The sequence below is a fragment of the Dreissena polymorpha genome, unplaced genomic scaffold (genome assembly GCF_020536995.1).
Source record: "Dreissena polymorpha isolate Duluth1 unplaced genomic scaffold, UMN_Dpol_1.0 chrUn042, whole genome shotgun sequence".
Lineage (NCBI taxonomy): Eukaryota > Metazoa > Mollusca > Bivalvia > Myida > Dreissenidae > Dreissena > Dreissena polymorpha.
The window spans coordinates 176,756-197,708 of record NW_026273356.1 but is presented as its reverse complement, the minus strand read 5'-3'; the positions used below and the strand labels follow the sequence as shown (position 1 = coordinate 197,708).

The 20,953-nt window shown below is 31.8% G+C and overlaps 1 long non-coding RNA gene across 1 annotated transcript; it reads right to left on the bottom strand.

Moving 5' to 3' along the window:
• Positions 1-12,276: 12,276 nt before the first annotated feature.
• Positions 12,277-20,698, bottom strand: LOC127863814 (uncharacterized). The gene is made up of 4 exons (XR_008041198.1): positions 20,626-20,698; positions 13,895-13,961; positions 13,510-13,562; positions 12,277-12,415 (listed from the first exon to the last, which is right to left on the bottom strand). It is a non-coding gene; the product is annotated as an uncharacterized LOC127863814 (long non-coding RNA).
• Between the last annotated feature and the right edge of the window lie 255 nt (positions 20,699-20,953).

Below are 20,953 nucleotides of genomic sequence, written 5' to 3'. Positions count from 1 at the left end.
GAGAAATAGCAATCTCACAACGGGCTAAATGGCAAAATAGTGATAAGCATTGTAACCCAACTTTTAATATGCATCTCAGTCATCTACAAGTCGAGTGTTGTACAAGTTAAGAATGCCTGCTATTTTTTTCGATTTATTTACTTATGCATTTCTATAACAGTACATATTGAAAATACGATTATGTTTCTCTTTATGTTTCTTTTTTCCAATTATTCGGAACACTATCTGTTGACTCATTAATTTCCGACGATGTATTGGCTTGACCGATCCATTTTACATCAAAACATAGGACAATGACCGACGCAAATCCATCTGTTTCTCCGAAATTGAAAAATCCATTAACGTACCTGTCCACGAAAAAAGTCATCTTTGAAAATGAACACAATTTCGTGCGCATAAATCTAAATTACTTTACAGTACTAAAAAAACTATATAATATTACATTATAATTGTTATTGAACACTCAGTTCAAATGGAAAGTTGCGCTAAATGAATGTTGCACGTAGTGTTAAATATTTATTATAAACAATTATATCAATTATATAAAAATTAACAATCAAAGCAATGGGTGTTTGTCTCTGATTTGCCACACATGTAAATCGCTGCTTCATCTCAAGTTAAATCTTAAACTTATCTAACATGCGCGTGATTTACCTGCATGAATGATGCAAAAGATTTGTTAAGAAAAATGGAACTTAAACAAGACATGTTACATATAACGTCATTTAAAGTTTGTTTTACCACAACAACACAGCCATTATCTAGCTCTCGGCTAATGAAAATTGATTTACCGTGACTTCGACAATATGAATATCATAATTTAATTTTAAAAAGTCAATTTCGGAAACTTAAACCATATTTCCTGTTTACACTTAATGTTTATTTTGAATTTGCCAAGGCGCAGAAATTGTAAATATATGCGCTCGTCCGACAGGTATATTTATTTCGCAGCAGTTATTGTCTGTGGCGTGCATTTGACATAATTCCCTCTGGTGTGTCAGTGTAAATAGCTAGTCAAAGTAGGTATGTGTTTATCAAGATAAACTCTGGCCCAGATTCAGCTATCAGTAACCATTTGTGTTTCTTACAATACGGAGCAAGTGGCGTGTTTACCCATAATAATAGACAGACTAAAATACCTTGAGGACATGAACATATCGTGTAAATCAAAATAATGCATCTTAACCCATTTATGCCTAGCGTCTAGATGAAAAGCCTTGGCAAACAGCGTAGACCCAGATGAGACGCCGCATGACGCCGTTTGATTCGACTGAACTTCTTTGACCACCGTCAGCATATCTTTGTATCGGTTATTTTCGCATCTTATAAACCGTTGAATAACAATGTGTTTTGAACGTATTTAGGAATTTACGTAGTAGCTCGTTCAATCACGCTATTTGTACCAACTGCGATATGTTGGTCTAAACAGCATTTATCGGAAAATAAACTATGCATTTCATGCAAATTTTATATAAATATCGTCAGGTACTATTTTTCTTGTTGTTGATTTTATGTCAGCAATAATGAATTTTGACTATGATTCAGACGGTATGTCATATTTAATGACGAAATGTTAACATAAAACATGTTATAGTATTTGCATTGCAAACGCCATAACAATGCACTACCTTTAACTTTGATATTCTAAACAAGAAAAGTCAACTCAACCTTTCTAGCCAGTCGTTCATGTCCGACTATTTCCTTCCGTACTTATCTATAATGCGTTCCTTCGATTTTAGTAATTCGAAATCATTTCTTTATGGAACTAAAATGCAGGTTTTTATAACAACTGATGTACAAGATGACTCCTTTGTTTTGAAGATGCACATAAGTCTTCAATCGCGCCTCTCAATACGTGACTTTTTACGCAGGATTAAAAACAACATGGATTCGAAATTTGTTATTTACTGCTAAAACTTATATGTGTGACATTACACAGGTGAAATAACATGGTCAAGTCTTTGTCATTCATTTTCGGATCTGTCTAAAAAAAATTCGTATGCTGAAAGTTGCGCCGCAAGATCAGCGGTCGGTATCCAACGGAAAACCTGTTCACAGCAGAGTATGTGTGTTTTCTTTACTCAGTTGAAATTGGTATAATCGGTGACATAAGAGTAAGAACAATTCAAAGTTGTTGATGTGATGTTTTAAAAAACACAAATGTTTGACTATATGTAACTAACACATTTATTTATTATCTAAAATATGTTAATTAAATTGATTATATTTTATGATTACTATTATTTCATGTGCATCCCAACGATGAAGCTTTTTAAAAGTCGTGATAATTATAGCGTAGGTGAATGTTTTTTTCCTACTTAATGGAAATGCCTATGTGATGATCTAATATCTGTGATTTTGATTTGATGAATCATTATATACTCTATTTTATGTCAACCATATTGATGATGCTTACTATGATTTACGATAGTATAGCATAGATAATGCCTTTTATGGTTTCTTGAACTACCATATACGCTGACCTCATCATAAGGGGCTGATTTTGATTTGATTTGATTATTCCTTTTATGCTATTTTATGTCCACCACATTCATGATGCCTTATGTAAGTGGTGATAGTAATAGGTATTGATCTTTTTGTTTTATGTAAATTCTATTTGCGCTCATTATTATTCATTATTTGATTTAGTTTACTCGTGTAGATACGGTTTTAGCACAAATATTTTAGCAAGTTGCCTTTATTACTGATGGAGTTACTAATGGATTTAATCTTTATTGTAATCAAGCAATATGGTTAATACTTAATGTGTATACTTTTTTTGCTAAACAATATACTGTAATAAATACCATAAGAACTGCAAAGTAGTAGAAAGCATTTTTTTAATTCTACTTTTAAGCTTTTTATCATCATAAGGATAGTAAAACACGATCTCAATTCAAAGTATGTTATTAAAAATTAAATGACTGCATTTTAGTACATAATTGCTATATGAACTACAATCTGCAAAAATCCGCTGTTATGTTGAAACTAAGCATTATATTCCACATCCAAAATGACCGAGGGCACTACTGAACAATAAAAACTAAACGTTTTTTATCAACATACTGTTTTGATAGTCAACCATAAGGGCTTAAAAGAGCGAGGGTTTCTTTTCAAATATATTCTAGTGTTTGGTTCTCACAATAAGTCTTATGTATGCTACATCCGTTTCAGCCAGATTTCGATGTTCCAACCTTATCAATCGCAGCAAGATATTCAATCAATCGTCCTTCACCAAGTGCAACTGGACCTTCGGAAACTTTTTTTGAACGGACAACGAATTTTTTACGACTATTGTTATACAAACTCGGGTTTCGTAATTGTGTCCCCTAGGTTGAAGGCATTTCAACGCAAACAGGAAATCAATAAGATAATTTACAATATCCGACGTGATGTATAATATCGGCATACATCTCTATTATGTCGCCATTTGGCTTTTTGTATCCGCTGCAAATAACCTTTCATATGCAATTTTGTGTTTTGAATGTTATACTCAATCAAATACGTGCAATTACATTTTGCACCAAGCAACATAAGCAGCAATGTGTTTTATTGCACATCTTTGACATGTTAGAATGAAGGAATAATATTTCAATTAAACTGTTAAAGGTGTGTATATGTTTAAATAAGACAAGTATTGAACTACCTTTCTGTTCATTTGCTTACGTTATCAGTTTTAACATTTTGATAATTAACATGGTGTCGAGGAGTTAATTTGCCTATTTGCAAATGCCTAATCGGTAAGTTATGTTCAATGTATAGCGGGTTCGGGTAACGCTGTTTTGATGATAAGAAGATGATTTCCCGTGTGCAACACGTCGTCCTTAATATCACCCGAAAAAAATCGGCAGCGCTGTTTGGAAGTCGCAATGCAGATCTGTTTAATCTTAATGCAGGCTGTAATCCACTGATTGTGTATGTATGTTGCTGTTATCCACTGATAGTGTATATTTTCTGTTAAATTAATTTGCTAAGTATATTTTTGGTTTTATTACATTGCGTGTATATATTTGTGGCTGCAATACACTGAGTGTTAAACTTCATTGATTTTGTAGCTTAGTTGGACACATACATTGAGTTTTTATCTATATGGCTGCAGTACTTAAAGTTTGTCACTTTGAGGCTTCACTTCATTTATTGTTTATATATATGGCTGAAGTACACTTTTTTACATTTATTATTGCTGCAATACATCTAGTGTGTATTTTTGTTGCTGAAGTACACTGCTGTTGTTTCGTGTATACCAGGTCAAACTCATTGCAAAAATAACTCATTTGTTAAGTTTCTTTTTAGCGTAGTCAAGAAATATGACATTAAACTATCTTGTAATAATATTGTTATGTAACAATTTAGCATTTAATTATGCTGGAAAATAACATAAAATCGAAACGATCCCATTATTGATATACATTTTAAATTTGCTTTAACGTGAGTATTTTTCAATAGACGTGCGTTAATATAGCAGTTGATTAAACAAATTACTTCAACATGCAATCATAATGTTTTCTACTTCCAAAATGCATGACAATGTGACACATAATGATTGAATAGTAAAACTGTTATCGAATATTAACAAATTGCCAACAGAGCAAACCGTGTTCTTTAGTATTTTTCTTTCAACTAAAAGCTTGTAACAGGCAATGTCAGTGTTTTGTTTAAGTTTTAAACTGCGCTTGTTACGAATCTAAACAGACAATTTATTCGCATTTGGTATTTACAATCAGTACAGTAGTAAAAACTTGTCTATCGTCATTCATGTATGTTTATATAAGCATTTTGGGAAAACATATAATAAATTGTCCTGTTAAATCCCCATCATTATAGCATAATTTATATTAATAGATCTCTATTTTGTATTAGTGTTTTCGTACAGATATAATGACATGCGCTCTGAGATCATCATATACGGACCCAAATTACATAAAATATAGGCATACAGACTTGAGGCTGTGCTAGACAATTAATTAGTGGTAAAATCTTTGTATGAGTCCAAGATTTTATTTATAATTAACAAGTCTTTCAATTAATTTGTAGATTGTATCATTATTGAATAACATTTACATATCCAATGAGGGGACGGTCGTATTGTTTATTTGATCGAAACAGGCTGTTGCTGTGAAGAGGATACCTTTCAAAAACTGAGGGCAGATACTGTCTTAAACTACAAATGTTACATGCATACAATACACGTATTGAAGTTTTTTGCGTAGTATTAAAATACTAACTCATTACATGGGAAAAAACTTAATTATTTCATCTGTAAAAACATCATTATTGATTGCTAGTTATTGATTTGAAAACAAAAAGGAATTTCACGGTTATCGGGCATGACTAGTTGATGAAACAATATGGTTATTACGTCCATCGTCGGTTCTTCTGTATTTACATAAATTGGTTGTTCATATGCATCAAAGATTTTAGCTCGTAATGGGAATGAGAACTTTAATTATGTTGTTATTTTCAAACAATATTAATAATTTATAGTAAAATGTTATGTAATGTTCATATGTGCAGGTATCGATGCGAAACAATAGTTTTCAAGAACTCAGACAATAATCGTGTTGTTGATTATTAACCAGAAAGGAATCGTTAATGTAAAAGGTTTGACGATCATACCCTGGTTGACATTAATTATATGTCTATGCTATTTAAACAATATGGTTCGTTCTTACAAGAAAATAAGTGTCAATTTCATTAATAGGTGAATTAAACAACATAACAAACGTTGTTTGTTTAATTTTCCGCGAGAACCAAATCATTGATTTCACAATTTATACATGAAGAACGATGCTTATTCATCAATATATCAAGATTCAGACCACGTTACCTTACTGGCTCGCACAGTTTAGATAGAGTAACGTGCTCCCACTGAATGTCCCAATGATATATATGACCAGTAAGTGTTTGGTAACTACAATATATGATTTTGCTAAATATATATAAATTGGTTTTGCTTTATTGGTTCATACACAATTTGTATTTTAAAGGTAAACCGTTCAAATTATAATTAAAATAAATACACACTTTACTTTAAACAAATTGCTTCAATTATAAACGTGTACGACTCACAATTTGTCAAACCAGTGTATTTCATGAATCTAAATATCTTCAGTGATATGCACTTAAATTATCATATCGCTGGTTACGCCTTATTTTCCTCAAATAATAATCACACGACTCGGATTGCTTCCTTATTAATATATATTCGTATAAATGCTAGGAAGTCGAGGTTCTTAATAATTGCATAGCCACTTAATTTCCCGAGGGTGCAGTACCATATAGTGAAGACTGCAAGTGAAAGGGCTTGAGTAGAATGGAGGCATATACGCTCTTTAACTTATTTATCTTTAAATATTATGTATTCAACACCTACATGATATATCACAAGTTATTATTTTAAATCAGAAAACAAACAATTTTTCTATCAAACGTGAAACACAACTGCAGACAAGTATACTGTTTAATTGCACTGAACGCGAATACAAATAATACACAAAACAACAATGAAAATCATAATTAGGAATTACTTAGAGCAATATTAGACACAATGCGATACAATAACGCTCTCAAGTTAGGGTTCGTTCCCTCATATATACGATATTTTAAGTATCAAATCTATAAGTTTGAATCACGTATTTAAACATTAATTTACTTTAAATAGTAAGACGTTGGTACCGTATTGAATTATAAAATAGTGTCGATTTTTACAGCAGCATAGTTTTCTTTTTTCTTTTCTTCTCTTTGTTTGGATCGGCAACATACTCCGTTTTTTAATTGTCATTACCACTGTTTATTATCGTAGGTGTCATAGTTTCTTTAGTTTAATAAAGGTTCGCCCGGAAAAAAATACACAGAAAATATGAACAAAGTAGCGCTTTAATAAATGAACAAAGCAATCTTTACGCCGGGAGTTGTGAACATTAAACAAACTTATTCTTCTGTTACAAATGGTTTATGATTAACGTTTAAGAGCAAGATGAATATGGCAATTAATTATTAAAGGATATATCCTGCGATTTAAACACCAGTCTCCGTAAGCATTCCGTCAAGTATATGTTCACACTACACGGTTGATAACTCTATTTATTTCAATCTGTGTTCATATAAATACGTAAGTCTGCTGTGCCTGTGAACAATATCGGTTTCTTCAGTGCAAATTAATATTTATAGGTTTGAAGAAAGAGAGGACGTTTACACTCTATGAAGAGAGCTTAGACATGTGATAGATCTAATCAAAAGGTATATCATATTAAATATTCATACTTTTAAAGTATTTGTTCACGGCTTGAAAATGATTTAACATCTTGATTTATTTTAATCTAGTTCAAAACCATTTATGGCGGGCCCTCCATTTGGAAGTGGTCCATGTAAAATCATTGTTTATGTTTGGAAAATAATCATTTGAACCTGATGCTTTTACAGACGCTCGAACTGTTATTAATACATGTTTACAAGCATATTCAATGAGTGATTTCAAACCAAACGTCCGCCATGCTATACTTTGTTCAACTGAGTCGAGTTACGGGGCTAAATGCATATGCATAGTGTTGTTTAAAATCAGCACGTGATGCTCGCAAAGATTATTCAGGGACAAAATATCTCGCCTAGACTCTCCATTAGAATATACTTTCTTAGCGAATCATTCAATACATGCGGAGTTTGTCGTTCCAGATAAGTATGTGACGTACGTACAGTAATTAATCTCACGACTTTTGATTCCAAAAGCATTGAGTACCAGGCACACATCAATTTGCGATTTTTTGTCACAAGCGTATTCCAAGTTTGTGATTTATATAATGAATATAGCAAAACAATAATTTAATATATTTCTAGCTGCAGGTCACTTTGAATAAAATCAAAGTTCAACCAAGCGAAACAGCCAAACATTGTTGCGTGAAGACTATTAAGGCGGCATCAATTCAATGATCATTTTCGAAGCCGTCATTATTATATTTTAATAATAATTCCATCTAATCTTTCATTCTGTGAGCACAATATTACCTGTACCCGTTAACGAAACAAAATATGTATAAGGCACTGCTCGTTGAACAGCACAATTTTTCATCTGAAGAACCACTTAAAAGTTTTATTTTACACTGGCTTCCAACCAAAATGAATCAATGTAATAAATAGAAGTCACAAACAACTCAAACTCTTTAAACATACATCGGAACAAATAGATGCTTGATAAAAAATGTATTTTTAGAAACATTTGAGGTTACAAGTATGAATATTGTTAAAGCTTCAAAACACGTCAGTCATATACATGTAACCTCATTATCTACACATGTGTGTATTTATTACATAAGTTGGGAGTTTATGTGTTCAGATAGATGTAAGATCCAGTGCATAACATGGATTTCTGGATGTTTATGTCGAATAAACAAGCAAGTACTTACGGATCATTACGCATTTATGTTCGTAAAGAGATTTGAACAAAATCGAAAACAGTATATAACCGTATGATACATTTTTCTACTCACATATACAACTGGCATTGCTTAACGCGTTAAGAGATGGTTTCGTGTTCCAATTATTGCGATTATTAAAGATACGACACGTTACTTCGAACACATTGCATCTTGCAGGAATGCAGACGCATCGACAGAAAGAGGGTTTCGACAGCAAATGTTCGACAAAAGATTCTTTCCACAATGCAAACAAATCCAACTATTCACCCTTTAGCTAGGCCCCAATGCAAATGTTACACAAATGGTACAGGCACACATATGATATGGGGAAATTAATGGAATATTTTCGGAAATCAAGGTATAGTTGCGTGTATGTTAAAAAGTTTATCAAGTAATTCCGCGCCTGAGGCTGCATTATGTAAGGATCCAGAGTGTCCCAAAACTAGTACCAAATTCATATTAACCCTTTGCATGCTGGGAAATGTGTCGTCTGCTAAAATGTCGTCTTCAGAATTTCTAAAATTAGCATTTTCGTCGATTTATTTCAAAGAATACTATCAGCATAGCAAACAATTCGGTTCCAACACTGAAAGGGTTAACATGCAAAAGAAGGAATGATTTTCGATTAAAAGGGGGAAACCGCAAATGTCCGATATGGTGACTGCAACCATGCTAATATGTGCCGGGATCAGGGATCGAACCCGGGTCACCTATATTATATACATGCGGGAAATGCCTGACAAAATTTCGTGTATATATTGATTAGCCAATAGATGATTTATACAAGTATACATAACTTTTGAATACTCTGTGATTGAGATTTGGGAATCAACAGTCATTTGATATAATAACGGTGCTGTCAAAAGCGACCTGATAACGGTCGATATCATAAAACAAACAACGCCGACATTCTAACTGATTTTAAAACGAGTCGTTTGATTGTTCGAACTTAATTGCAGGCAGAGTTTGAGACTGACACCTATAAGAACAGAACAGAACAGAAGCAAATATTATTACACATACACTTTACAGTTTCTAGTGTTAAACAAAATGATAATACATAAAACATGAATATGGTAAGTCGTTGTTTTTTCTGACAGAAATATCATAATTTGGTGATGGTTGAACATTACAGATATCTAAGACAAACAATTGAATATATTTTAAAAAGGGATTTTCCACAGAATCCCTTTTAAAATGGCCATTTTTAAAGAAATTTCTTTAGAATAAACCCACATTTTTCTCAGTTTTTATAAGAAAGTACAAACAATGTTACGCTGGCAGTACAACCCTTCTTACATTCAGACAGGAAAATTGAACTGAAATGTTACACTGGCGGTACAAACTCCCAAAGGTTTATTATCACATCAAAACATAATTCAATATTATGCTGGCAGTACAACCTATCAAAATTTTATAATCACTTTCAGAGAAAATATAACTAAAATGTTACGCTGGCGGTACAAACTCCCAAAGGTTCATTATAATATCATCATATAAATGATAAATGAGCTTAAAAATGTTACACTGGCGGTTCAACCTTCCAAATGCCTTTATAAAATCAACAAATAATTCATTCTACTCAAAAATTCAACTTAAACTGTTACGCTGGCTGTACAAACTCTCCAATTTTATAATCACTTCAACAGAAAAATTTAACTGAAAACGTTTGCTTGCAGTCCAAACTCCCCAAGGTTCAGTATAACATCAACAAATAATTCAACTTAAATGTTACGCTGGCGGTACAAACACCGAAAGGTTCATTATAACATCACCAAATAAATAATTTCACTCAAAATGTTACGCTGGCGGTAGAAACTTCCAAAGGTTCATAACATCACCAAATGAATCATTCCACTTAAAATGTTACCCTGGCGGTACAAACTCACAGATTCATAATCACTTTGACAGAAAAATAAAACTAAAATGTTACGCCGGCGGTACAAACTCCAGGTTCATAATCACATAGACAGATAATTCTTTGAAAATGTTACGCGGCGGTACAAACTCACAAAGGTTCAGTATAACATCACCAAATAAATCATTACACATTAAATGTTACGCTGGCGGTACAAACTCTCACAACTCATAATCACTTTGACAGAAAAATAAAACAAAAATGTTACGCTGGCGGTACAAACTCCCCAAGGTTCATAATCACATAGACAGATAATTCTTTGAAAATGTTACGCTGGAGGTACAAACTCACAAAGGTTCATTATACTATCAGCAAATAAATCATTCCACTTTAAATGTTACGCCGGCGGTACAAACTCACAAAATTCATAATCACTTTGACAGAAAAATATATATGTTACGCCGTCGGTACAAACTCCAGGTTAATAATAACATAGACAGATAATTCTTTGAAAATGTTATGCTGGCGGTACAAACTCACAAAGGTTCATTATAACATCACCAAATAAATCATTCCACTTTAAATGTTACGCTGGCGGTACAAACTCACAAAATTCATAATCACTTTGAGAGAAAAATAAAACAAAAAGGTTACGCCGGCGGTACAAACTCCCCAAGGTTCATAATCACAGACAGATAATTCTTTGAAAATGGTACGCTGGAGGTACAAACTCACAAAGGTTCATTATAATATCACCAAATAAATCATTCCACTTTAAATGTTACGCTGGCGGTACAAACTCACAAAATTCATTATCACTTTGACAGAAAAATAAAAATGTTACGCCGGCGGTACAAACTCCCCAAGGTTCATAATCACATAGACAGATAATTCTTTGAAAATGTTACGCTGGCGGTACAAACTCACAAAGGTTCATTTTAACATCACCAAATAAATCATTCCACTTTAAATGTTAGGCTGGCGTTACAAACTCACAAAATTCATAAAAATCTGTCTATTTTACAAATGGAATGTCCATGAATCCCAATTAAAAGGGGTGTTTTACAGGGTTTTTCTACTTAAAAATCCATTTTTTGTTATAATTTCGACATGCTAATTTATTGAAAACAAAAAAATATTACCCCAGCTTAACAAAATTCATTACATTTTAACTCAAAGGTGAATCGCTTGCATTCCAAATGATTTCTTATTTCCAGATCAAAACTGTAAATGTTATGCCAGTGTAACAAAATTCCAAACATTTCAACTCAATGTGAATCACTTGCATTTCGAATGATTTCTTATTTACAGACCAAAACATAAAATGTTATGCCAGCGTAACAAAATTCCAAACATTTTAAATTAAAAATAAAATGCTTGCATTTCAAATAATTACTTATTTACAGACCCAATCTGAAATGTTAAGCCGGCATAACAAAATAAGTAATATTTCCACAGAAAGTGCATTGCTCTCAAGTTCCCTATCAAGCTTTTTACAGACCCAAATTCAAAATAATATGCCAGCTTAACAAAAATCCAAACATTTCAACTCATAAGCTAATCTCTTGTTTTTCCAATAATTTCATATTCACAGACCCAAACCTACATGCTATACAAGCGTAACAAGATTCATAACATTTCTACAGAAAGTGAATGGCTGATAAATGTCCAAAATTCCCTATTTAAAGACAAAACTTTAAAATGTTATGCCGGCGTGACAAAATTTAAAACATTCCAACTCATAAGCGAATCTCTTGCATTTCCAATAATTTCTTATTTACAGACCAAAATCAAATATTATGCCGGCATAACAAAATTCATAATAGTTCAACTCAAAATTGTATCTCATTAACAAATATAAACATAATACACAAAAATAGTTGTTCTTGAAGTGTAAAGCTATTAACATATGGTTTTAGTTCATGGGATTTTGTTTTATAAATTAATATTCTATTAAAAAAAATTCAGAGTTTGTCTGATGTATTGAACATTAAACATCTAAAAACACATCAAAAATGCAAATATAGCATACATAATTTATCATATTCACAAAACAGCTGTACATGTGTGTCCAAATTATAATCCAGACGTGTTTCTTGCTCACATAATACCCAGGCAGCAGTAACAGTCGTGCATACAGTCACACCTTAAACACAATTATGTACTTGTACATATATTCATTAACATGTGTATTTAAAGGTCTAATTGTAGTACCGCAAAAGTGTCCTTTTGGTACATAAATTGTTATATACATACATTTATTTTTAAATATTATTTTGCAATTTATAACACAGTGTCAATGTGCAAAACAAACCAATCAGAATACCCAATTTCAATGTATTTTTCTTTCAATAACATTTACAAAGTGAGGTTATAAGATTAAGAATACTTTAAATTATTCCTGATGATGAATCAGAAACATTTGAATCATTTGAAACTTATTAAAGTTTCTTTAACTTTAGCTAAAACACACCCATACCATATGCATATGCCAAGATAATTCTTAATAATCTATTTATGAAGTGAAAACACCAGTTGGGAACACATTTTCCCCATCTATAGGTGGTAGTAGAGAAGTATGGCCATGTTAAATGTAAACAAAATCAGCTAACAGTACTCAATTATTTTATTGCAATATATACACATTTATAGAGCTTGCCCCCATGTTTATAAGAAAATAAATAATTTAATAGAATAAGATAAACACACTTTTCTAGTTGTAAAGGTAGTAAATATGGCAATATGTCAGGTTTCTAATTTCTTTAAAGGGGCCTTTTAAAGCTTTGGTAAATTGACAAAATAAAAATATTTCAGATTCGCATATTTTCATGGTAGAAATGATATTTGACAGGAAACAGTAATACTGAACATTTAGCATGCTCTAAAATATCCATCATATGCATCTTTTGATGATTTAAAAACTTGAAAATTATAAAGCGTTGCAACGTGTAACGATTGAATGGATGGCCTATCGGTCTAAGCGATAAGACTTTTACACCAGGGGTCAGTGGTTCAAGCCATGTTCTGAGTTACTTGTTTTCTTTTTTAAATTTCATTCTTGTTTTTTTGACAGGAGCTTTTTAGATCCAATTTTCACATTTATCTATATAAAGCATTTAATGACAAACTTCAATACATGCCAAAATCTGTGAAAAGGCCCCTTTAATATTAAATACAAGTCATCAACCAAGATTGTCACAAATCATATCTAAGTCAGAACTTATGCTAATAAGTACACACCTGCATGTCGTCACCTTCAATGAATTGGCCATATCTTTCTGCATTTTTATCAACTGAAAGAAAAGTAAAAACATAAGAAGCATAATCCTCTTGAATAAAATGGCTGTCTGTTGCTGATGAGTGGGGGATCAAAAATCTTCCTATATTTTTCTACACACAAGATAAGTGTTATATAAAATCAAGTAGACATTTCCATCAATTTAATTAGCATCAACATAAAATATACTCATACACTATACTAGCTGATGATATTTAACTTTTAATACAAACTGAGTACAATTATGTTTACAATTTACCACTACAAATTAAAGTTATTGAAAATGGTATAACATTGACTTTATTTATCTACTTATACAAAAAACTAAAGAGTTTTTTAGGAACATACCTATTTGTTTCTTAAATATTGTTTGGCCCAAACATTCTTCGGGAGCATTACACTTGTTTATCTGCACCTTTAAATAAATAGTGCATAGTTTTTTAAATTGTGTCATTAAACAAAACTCATGACTTAGACACTCGGTGCCAATAAACTAATTGCCCAACTCGTAACTATATTTTTTTTGATCTGGTCATAGTCTTATGGTGCCATCAATATACTGGTATCGCTGCAGCGTTATTTTTAAGCACGTGTATCAGCAATTCTTACACCTTAATAATCTACTTAAGAACAAGCGCTGCTTCAAAAAATACATTTTAGTCAATACACGCAGACAAAATATCAGCAAGCCATCAGTACACTCTATTTTTAGACTTGTTTTTTTAGAAAGATAATGTCTGCTCCAGTAGTTTACATTGGATATGTTGTTTGTTCATATGGTTATGTATAACCATATAACCAACATACTGTTGTTAGTGTTTGTTCATATGGTTATGTATCTTTGAATCATTTTGCTATTTCAGTGTGTGTTTTATGGACCCCATTGGAAATTATCTTTCATCTTAATGGGTTTTCCATAGGTCATAAGCATTCATGCTCATATGAATCTACTTAAGTTACAAAATTCCCGTATAGACGATTAAATTGTTATTATTTACATTGGGAATTTTCCGCGCATGCGCACTGACTGGTTGGCTAAAACACTGGTTACAGTAATGTAAAACATGTATATAAGACTTTTGTATAGTCAATAAAACGATAAAATAATCCGAAATAAACATCAAATCTCTTAAATAATGGCGCAAATAGATTATATTTAGTACCAATAATTTTTTATTCACAAATATATTTTCGTCTTAATAAAAATACGAATTAGTTATTAGCATCAGAGTAAACGTGATCGGAAGACTAAATACTGAAAATCTCACAAAACAAAACAAACAAGAGCTTGTCACAGTAGTGCCAAATCCCCGCCGAAAAGTGTTTGCTTGTATGACAACATTTGTTTTAGAGAGTAGAATAATATTTGTAAAAACAAATAAAGGGAGATAATTCATTATTCTCCGGACGAAAATTTTCTTTGAAATTAAATAAAGGGATATAATTCAAACACTAAGGTATATAGAGTTATGGTTCTTAGTCACTGCACTTCTCCTACTTGCCATCTGTTTAAGTTTGAAGTTTCAAGTAAATCCCTTCAGTTGATTTAGAGTTATGCTCCGGACAAAAAATTACTTTAACATTATATAAAAGGGGAGATAATTCAAAAACTAAGGTAGATAGACTTATGGTTCTTGGTCACCGCACTTCTCCTAGTTGCCATATGTTAATTTTTCAAGTTTCAAGTAAATCCATTCAGTACATTTAGAGTTATGCCCCTGACAAAATTTACTTTAAAGTTATATAAAAGGGGAGATACTTAAAAAACTAAGGTAGATATAGTTATGGTTCTAAGTCACTGACTTTTCCTACTTGCCATCTGTTTATATTTCAAGTTTCAAGTAAATCCCTTCGGTACATTTAGAGTTATGCTCCGGACAACAATTTACTTTAAAATTATATAAAAGGGGAGATAATTCAAAAACGGTTCTCAGTCATTGCACTTCTCCTAGTTGCCATCTGTTTATATTTCAAGTTCTAAGTAAATCCCTTCAGTAGATTAAGAGTTATGCTCCGGACAAAAATGTACTTTAAAATTATATAAAAGGGAAGATAATTCAAAAACTAAGGTAGATAGAGTTGTGATTCTTGGTCACTGCACTTCTCCTAGTTGCCTTCTGTTTATATTTCAAGTTTCAAGTAAATCTCTTCAGTAGATTAAGAGTTATGCTCCGGACAAAACTTTACTTTAAAATCATATAAAAGGGGAGATAATTCAAAAACTAAGGTAGATAGAGTTGTGGTTCTTGGTCACTGCACTTTTCCTAGTTGCCATCTGTTTATATTTCAAGTTTCAAGTAAATCCCTTCAGTAGATTTAGAGTTATGCTCCGGACAAAAATTCACTTTAAAATGATATAAAAAGGGAGATATTCAAAAAGTAAGGTAAATAGAGTTATGGTTCTTGGTCACTGCACTTCTCCTAGTTGCCATCTGTTTATATTCTAAGTTTAAAGTAAATCCATTAAAAAGATTTGGAGTTATGCTCCTGACAATGTTTCAGCCGGACGGACAGACGGACGGACAGGACCAATACCTATATCCACTCTGAAATTTTTTTCGGCGGGGATAATAAATAAGCCGTCATCTTTGTTATAGTAAGACTTTTATAAATGATATTTAAAAAATAATGAAACATACATATTTATTTGATCACAATTATAAGTGGTGTGGATATTGTTATTGTTCATCAGCGATCGAATGTGTAAGAGGTGCATTTAACCAATTATAAAACAAAACCCTAAAAAAGCGGAATACATAACATTTGTTAAATTATATCATTTTCTTTTCCATTGAATGAATTTTCATTTCATTTCCATTGAATGATGATATTGATTATTTTTAGCATACACATGGTAAAAACACCCTGCATATTGTGCAAATTAAACTGTCTTTGCATGTATATTGACTTTTTTTAACTAAGTGATAAGGAGTGATACATGTAACAATCAAGCATTTTATGATAAACAGGCTTTTTCCGCTCCATTTTGGGAAAACGCCACACTGGAATTTTGGGAATTTCGCGTCGAGAAAACCCCCATTTTGGGAAAAAATTAATCGCAAAATTGGCTCAATTGGGAAAAATTATCGCATGTAAAAAGTGTTTCTTATATTTCAAAGAAGCCGTTAACTGGTAAATAACGACTATTTTGATAACTTATTATTTAAATTTAACAAAATATTATGAACATGTGTACTAAGTGCAGGTTTTTTAATCTGAATTTGGGGAAAAGGCCGGACCTTTTTTTTAGGTGAAAAAAATTGCGCGAAGCGCCGGATTTTGAGGAAAATACGGAAAGTCGTAAACATTTACATATTTTACAGTTTTTAAAACAAATTCAACGCAACAAATATTTTAATTATGCAATACTTTCTTTTTTCTACACCGGATCAGGTTAACTCATATATTTTAAGGTTAAAAAAAAAAAAATTTTTTTTTTTTGAAATTGGGAATTTTTTTTTCAATTGGGAAAATACAACCAGATTTGCATTGGGAATGGGGCCGAATTTCGGTCCCGTGGCATAGGTCGGAAAAAGCCTGGATAAAAAACAATATATATTTAATTTATTTTACGCAAGCAGTTTTGATTGATTGCTTTCATGATGGTGTTTCGTGCACTGCTGTAACTTACAATGTTTACACGTAATTGCCGATTTAAAAAAAAAATGCTGGTAATCGTTCAATACATTAATTTTGAAGTAGTAAAATTGCTAAAAATTTTAAATTTATAGTTATTAAACAATGTATATTATGATTTAACTGGCTAATATATATATACACTTAATCCTGCTAATCCATTTCGAACTAATATCTTCATTTTTTTTTAAATATGTTAAAATATTTTATTAAAGCAACTGTTACATATTTTGGCTTTGAAATTTGGCTTTAATGACTGCATAATATGCCAAGAGATGACATGGAGGTATTATAAATTGTGTTTAATTACCATTAAATCATCTGCCAAATGTGGTTTATGCAGGCACCCCAAGTATAGGTCCCTGATTTAATGACACCATGTTTACTTTGTAACTGTCTGCACAGTATCCGATCATAACGAGATAATCATGCAATTAAAAACCGGGTTTAAAAATTATGAAAGAAACAGTGTCAAAATTGGTGTGAACAATTAAATAAAAAACAATTACATTTATCGAGTGAATTTATTTAATGTGTACCATGGTAAGTTTTTACAGACGTCATGTATTAAGGTTCAAATCAGAACTATGTTGCGTACATAAAATCGATCTATTTGTTGTTGTGTTCATCCTTAATTATATTCTTTCATTAAACTAAGTTTATTCTTAAAGAATTTACATTTTCTGAGATTTTTTAAATCTAAAATGATGTGCTAGGCAGAAAGATCTTTGTGGTAGCCAAATACCGAGCTTGTAGATTGTGTTCTACTCCCAAGTTTGTTTTTAGTAAAAACAAATAATAACAATATAATCGTCCCTAAAATGCATTTCCTTGCATGCTAATGTTTTATTTAGATATAATTTATAAAATTATATTTGATACAGTGCATGGTTATCAATAAACTCGATGATTATGTTCACCATCTCTATATGCGATTATATGAACTCCATCTCTTTTTGCCAACCAGTGGGCGGAGTCTAAACTTTGCAGGTGCGCGCGACGTCACTCGTTTACTCGTCTATTGTTAAAAATATGCATACAGCAACAGCGTTTTATTTGATGCTCTTATAAAATAAATATATATTGGAATTTTAAATCACCTAGGGCAACAACAAATTGATGATGTTTTCTACGGATTTTAGCCAACCAGAAATTGAGCGAGCGAGCGAAATAAAAATAAATTTATTTTTATTCCATTTTTTTTTAATCACAGGTGAGCAAAAAGCGAAAAAAAAAACAAAAACAAATATTGTTTATAAAAATTGATACTTTAAGTTAACATAGCACATATATTGCTCTAATTTGAGTGCAAAAATACTAGTATACATTCTAGTATAATGACTAGTACTATTATATATATTTAAAACAATAGCAGTGCAACAATAAAAGGGAATAATTTTTTGTCAAATCAATTTAAACAAGCAAATTTGTTGAATTGATATCCCCCGCATATATACTTTTGGACACAAAAGTTTTCAGGACGGATGTACAACGCCAACGTGCATCATCCTCTTATCCATATATATACCGTACTCATACCAAGTTTTCAATGACATCCGTCAAAGCAACCACTTCCAAGATATGGCTCCGGACGCACACAAAAAAAAAATCATTTGTTCAAGATACAAAGGGCCATTACTCCGTTATTATCCAATGGTGTATTATGCCATTTGGCGTGCATCATCCTCTTATCCATATATATATGGAAGCTGTCGGAAGCTCAATAAGGCTGTCTGAAGCTCAATAACAAAGCCAATATGAATTCAACTAATTTATGACAATTTTATTAATTAATCTTTAATATTATTCCGCAAGAAAAGCTTGAATTTAACTTTCGAATTACAGGTTTTTGCTATTAAATTAAGTATGAAGTTTTGAAAAATATAAACATTTCTGTTCCATACAACTTTGTCCCTGTTTATATCTCATGCAAAATGCTTTGAAAATGTTATGTAACTCAAAATACCTTTTGGGAAGATTGAACTTTACCGGTTCGTAATGTATAAAAGAATTAAAAAGCGTATAATTTTATCGTTGCTAAGTGCGCAACAACTAACGCAACACAGAATAATCCTTTTTTATCCAATATATTTCTTTAGTATCGGGGGCAACCGCCCCTAAACCCCCGCTTTGTCGATAGTGGTTAACATCTTTGTACTGGTAAAGTTCAATCTAGCCTACCTTTTAAAAGATATGTTGTTAATTTAAAATGAAAATTGAATGTTGTTGCAAGAGGAAATAAGTGCTCCATGCATCAAATTTCAGAATAAGTATTATTTCATTAATATTGTAATATGAAAGCGATACTACTGATGAAGCATAGAAAAATAGCATATAAACTTAGTATATGACGAAAGATGCTTTCTAGACATGACATGATGCAGGAAGTTGACAGGAACGCAATTTGACAGGTGGCGAAATTATGCAAAATTTACCTGAATAACATTCCAGTTACACTGGATCCACTACCGTTGTTTTAAATACAACTCAGAAAGACGATAAGGATTGAAAACTTACTTATTTCCATTAGGAATTGCATTTGTAATGTGTCCCTGATTTCGAATAAGTTTTGCTTTCGGCGCTTCATTGTAGCTTAAAAAGTTTTTATGTATGGACGCTCAAGTATTGAACCTTACTGTTGTGGTTACACTGCACTATTCTTATTGTCGAAAAAGGGAGCTGAAAATATTAGGGGCTGAGTACTTTAAGTATCTTTTTAAAGGTTTAATCTTTTGAACCAAAACTAAGCATACAACTTCAAAATGGCGTCCACAATTGTCGAAATTTTAGATTCTCATGTAAGGCCGAGTTTTTCCTGGTTTCTGATTGACTGAATCTCGTTTTGCCGACCTTTTTGAAAGTTTTTTCTGTATCTGCCTTGTTTTTTCGTATTGGCCGCTTTTTTCTCGTATAAGGCGAGTTTCGATCTTTATTGGCGAGGCTCAACTTGTATTGGGCAAACAAATTAAACGCATTCTCGTAAGTTAATCAATAAAGTCTATATCGTAAAATACATAGGCTAAATTAAACTAAATCATTGAACGAATGTGTGCAGAGCACAAATTGTTGCTGCGGGCGCAACATAAAAATAAAAATATTTTTATTTCGTTTTAAGATTTTTCGGTGCGGGAAATCCATCGAACATGTAATCAATTTGTTGTGGCCTAGTCTTAATTATTTGAAATCTGCGATATATTCTATGTCTCATTTGTCATATATCTATATGTGCTAATGACCTTAAATGTAAATATATATCTGTACAAGTAACTTGAATACGTTACCAACGAATTTGTCCGAAATTACCGCAAGTCCGAAAAAGATCCTATTACATGAAGCTCTAGTTAAAACAACCTATACCGATGGTTTAAATATATGCTCGAGAGCTATTTAATATTGTATGTAATCTTTGTTTACTGCATTTCTCTTTCAAAATAATGCCTTACTTATCATGACCAGATGAGACATACAGCTTTCGGTTAACTGCTTTTCCTTAACAAAACAATAAACCGCCATTTATTTAGTTTGTTACAATCATTCTCATTGGTTATTGTAAAGCTTACTATCCAATCAAAAAACACTTTAATACGGACAATATCGATTGAAAAAACACTGCGTTTTAATCGATTTCGGCTACACTATTTTATTGTTTGTTTCCGAACGTTTGTTTTTCTTACGCTGCTGTACAACGATTTTAGAGGCAATTTCACAAATTATAAACTGTTTATGCATTTGGAACAACAATTTACCGTTGTCACATTCGTAGGTTCAATT